Raw genomic sequence first — 4,718 nt, forward strand, 5'->3', positions numbered from 1 at the left:
ACAACTGCTGTTTGTTTCCTTTAAAGCACTGACCACAATTTTCAATTACTCACTTGATTATTTTCTCTTTTCCCCACTAAACTGAAGTGACAAGTAGGCAAGAGGCAGGTCTACCCTGTTTACCCTACATACCCAGCACCAGGTACAGTGTCAGAAAAGCTAATAGTTGATAAATAAGGATGGAACACATTGAACAAATAGGCATATGTTTGTGACATATGCATTTCTTTTCTTATTTTTTGGACTTTCTTGCGTGATTATCTCAAATTTATTCTTGTTGTTATCTAAACCCTGTTGGGATAATAACTGATGGAGGGATTTTTGCTTCTGCTCTTCTAAAGAGTTTATTGTATCTCTCTGAATTCTATGGGAATTGAGAGCAAAACAACTAAGCAGTTGTTTCTGTTGCACCAAGCACATTGGGTTAGTGTTTTGTGGTCATGACAATTTCCTCCAAGGAAAGGCATTCAGATCAAGGGGGAGAGAGGCCATAGCTACAAGGGCAATTGCCAAGCTTGAGGTAGTATAGTAGTAAAGATGGATGAGCAGCCTGTCAGCTCCCATGCTTGTGAAGACTGGCTTTTGAATTTTCCCTGCTAAAATGACAGCACCCTATGTAGCCTTAAGCTATAATACATTTCTCACACTTTGGTGAAGATTCCTTTATTAAAGCTTTTTTCTTCCTTGTCTTTATGGAAATGATACATTCTTATTGTAAAAATTCAATCATTATAAAAATGTGTAAGAATGAGAGTTAAAAAAAAGTTACCCAAACTCCACCACTGAGAAATATAATGAACATCAGATAGGCATGATTCCAGGCAGCTCTTTGTGCATATATACATATGGAAGGATGTATGGTTAGATAAATAGTCTGAGAAGTAATTTTCATAACAATGGGATGATACTTTACATAATATAATATCTTTGGCAAGAAGGTATGAAATTTATTTTTATATGAATTAAACAGAAGGAAAAGAAGTTGATTTGAAACTGAAGTATTTGCAGAATTTGTTATTTTTTTAAACAGAAGAACTATTAGATTCTAGAGGATCCTTCTAAAATTAAGGGAAAAATTACTTTAAATACTTCAAGAATTGCCACAGTTGTTTTATTTGAGCATATAGGGGCTATATTCCTTAAAGTTTAAGATTGATGACCTTTTTTTTTCATACACAATTAACATTTATCTCCTCCTTAAGTTGTTCTAAATCGTACGTCTCAAGAATCCACCTCTTTTCCAGACACCTCCCTGTTGGAATTCTCTCTCCTCATCCTCCAGTCTGTACAGATCAGTCTACATCTCCATAAAACTGTTAATTTGGGAGCTTTCTTCTATTATGCTCCTACTTTGGATTCACTGTTTTTTAAGATATCATGTCTTTCTTAATTACATTCTCATTTTGCTAGAGAATATTTTAATCAACTCCCCAATATATGTTGAGAAGAAAAACACTTCTGAGTCACTTCATATCTCAAAGAGCCTTTATTTGTTTGAATGATAGTTTGGCTGGGCTTAGAATCAATTGTTATGGGTTCTCAGGGGTCATTTCATCTAAAACACAATCTGAAGACTCATTTCCACTGGGAGTATTCCTTTGTCTTATTGTTATCTGGAGATTAACTCACTGGTTTTTCTTCTTTATTTCAACTGAGGTCTAATTTACATACAGTTTAGTGAGTTTTAACAATTGTATACATTCATGCAACACTACCTCAAACAAGATATAGAATATGTATGTCCATCATCCCCCAAATGTCTGGGGTCAACTCCTGCCCCACACTTAACAGAAGTAGCCACTTTTTAATTTCTAGTACCATAAATGAGTTTTGCCTTTTCTAGCACCTCATTTATATGAAACCTAACAGTATATCCTTTTATGTATAGCTTCTTTTGCTCAGCGTGTTGTTGTTGTTGTTTTGTGGTACACGGGCCTCTCACTGTTGCGGCCTCTCCGGTTGCAGAGCACAGGCTCCGGACGTGCAGGCTCAGTGGCCATGGCTCACGGGCCCAGCCGCTCCGCAGCATGTGGGATCTTCCCAGACCGGGACACGAACCCGTGTCCCCTGCATCGGCAGGACTCTCAACCAGTGCGCCACCAGGGAAGCCCCTGCTCAGTGTGTTTTTGAGATTCATTCATGTTATTGCATATTTCAGTAGTATATTCCTGTTTATTGTTGAGTTATATTTCATTGTATGAATATATCGCAATTTGTTTATTCGATCTCCTGAAGATAGACATTTGGGCTGTTTCTAGTTCTAGAGTATGGTGAATAAAACTGCTATGAATGGAATATTATTCATCCATAAAGGAGAAAATCTAGCCATTTGCAGCAACATGGATGGACTTTGAAGGCATTATGCTAAGTGAAATAAGTCAGACAGAGAAAGACAGATACTGTATCATCTCACATATATGTGGAATCTAAAAAACAAAACAAAACAAATTCATACATATGAAGAAGAGACTTGTGGTTGCCAGAATTAGGGGTGAGGTGGTTGGGGAGTGGGAGTGGGTGAGATGGGTGAAGGTGGTCAAAAGGCACAAACTTCCAGTTATGAAATAAATGTCATGGGGATATAATGTAGAGCATTGTAACTGTAGCTAATAATATTGTATAGTATATTTGAAAGTTGCTAAGAGAATAAGTCTTTAAAGTTCTTATCACAAGAGAGTGGTGATGGATACTAACTAGACTTACTGCGGTGATTGTTTTGCTCTATATACAAATATCAAATCATTATATTGTACACCTGAAACTAATAATGTTAAATGTCAGTTCTATTTCAATTACAAAAAAGAAAAAATGAAGAAGGAAAATTTCAGAATTTTCTCAAATATATCAGCCATGCATATGTTCATATTAATATCAGTTAATTTTTAATATAAAACACCAAAAAAATCCCTGCTATGACCATTCTTGTAAAAAAAGACTTTCTGTGCACAAATGTTTTTATCTCTTTTAAGCAAATTCCTATGGGTGAATATCCCAGGCATAAAGATGACATGGCAAAAGGAGCTGGTGTGCGTGCATGCGCGCGTCCGCACGCAGGCATTATGGAGCGAGGTTAGAGGGAGTCTGCTCCCCTACCCACGTACAGGGAAGAGGTCTTCTCAGCCCACATGCTTGTCACAGATTCCCATCCTAGAGTCTAGATTCACATATGAAGGTTATCAGAACACTGCAAAATGGCTTTCGTCTTACACCAAACATGGACCTCAAGTGGCAGTGATCTGTGGTTCTGGGTTAGGAGGTCTGACTGACAGATTAACTCAGGCCCAGATCTTTGACTACAACCAAATACCAAACTCTCAAAAGTACAGTGCCAGGTCATGCTGGTTGACTGGTGTTTGGGATTTTGAATGGCAGAGCCTGTGTGATGATGCAGGGCAGGTTCCACATGTATGAAGTCTACCTGCTCTGGAAGGTGACATTCCCAGTGAGGGTTTTCCGGCTTCTGGGTGTGGACACCCTAGTGGTCATCAGTGCATCTGGAGAGCTCAACTCCAAGTCTGAGGTTGGAGATATCAGGCTGATCCTTGATCACATCAACCTATCTTGTTTCTGCAGTGAGAACCCTCTCAGAGGGCCCAGTGGTGAGAGGTTTGGAGTTAGTTTCCCTGCCATGTCTGACACTTATGACCAGGATATGAAGCAGAAGGCTCATAGTACCTGGAAACAAATGCGGGAACAGAGAGTTACAGGAAGGCACCTACGTGATGGTAGGGGGCCCCAGTTTTGAGACTGTGGCAGAGTGTCATCTGTTGCAGAAGCTGGGCGTGGATGCTGTTGGCATGAGCACAGTACCAGATGTTATAGTTTCAAGGCACTGTGGGCTTTGAGTCTTTGGCCTCTCCCTCATCAATAACAAGGTCATCTTGGATTATAAAAGCTAGGAGGAGGCCAATCATGAGAAAGTACTAGAGGCTGGGAAGCAAGCTCCTCAGAAATTGGAACAGTTTGTCTTCATTCTTCTGGCTAGCATTCCACTGCCTTATGATGCCAGTTAACCAGCCCTGGAGTGGTCTGGCCTCTCCCTTATGGGATCCGAGGAGCTGCTACCTACTTTGGCCTCTTGCTGGAATCACTTGCCTCTGCCCTTAGGTAGTGGCAGAAAGGAGTGTTGCCTTCCCTACTTGTCCCACCAGACCCTCTGGTGCTGAGTCCTCTTCTGCTCAGTTGTCATCTCAAAATGATTTCCACCCCCATTCCTCTTCAAGAACCAGAGCCCAAGCCCTACCGTACATCCAAGGATATGCCCAGGGTTTGACTTGGGGCCGTCGAATTCAGCACAGTAGCTACTGCTAGCTTCCTGAGATGATCCTCTCACATTTCTGGGGGCTCAGTTCTGCCTCAAAGCACTGGAGACCACACAAGGAACAGCCTATTCATTTTGGACTTTTATAATATCATATTTTGAGAATAAAGAGAAAGATGAAAACAAAAAGAAGTAAAGTTAACTTCATTAGAAATTTCCAATCACTTCCGAAAAATTATTTCCATTTTACACTTCCACCAGCAATGTGTGAGATTTCTAGTAGCTCCATATTTTTGCTAACATTGGACTGCCCGTGTTTTTACTGTAGTCATTGTACTGGGTATGTAGTCATACGTATCGTGGTTTTAATTGGCATTTCCAGGATGATGGAAAATTTCAGCATCTTTTCATACACTTAGCATTGGCCATTTATATATCTTCTTTTGTGAAATATCTG

General features: G+C 39.9%; 1 pseudogene; it reads left to right on the forward strand.

Annotated features, from left to right (window-relative positions):
* The first annotated feature begins 3,003 nt into the window (after positions 1-3,003).
* LOC115853552 (purine nucleoside phosphorylase pseudogene) lies at positions 3,004-4,013 on the forward strand (annotated as a pseudogene).
* The last annotated feature ends 705 nt before the right edge of the window (positions 4,014-4,718 follow it).

This window comes from Globicephala melas, chromosome 9, assembly GCF_963455315.2.
Source record: "Globicephala melas chromosome 9, mGloMel1.2, whole genome shotgun sequence".
Classification (NCBI taxonomy): domain Eukaryota; kingdom Metazoa; phylum Chordata; class Mammalia; order Artiodactyla; family Delphinidae; genus Globicephala; species Globicephala melas.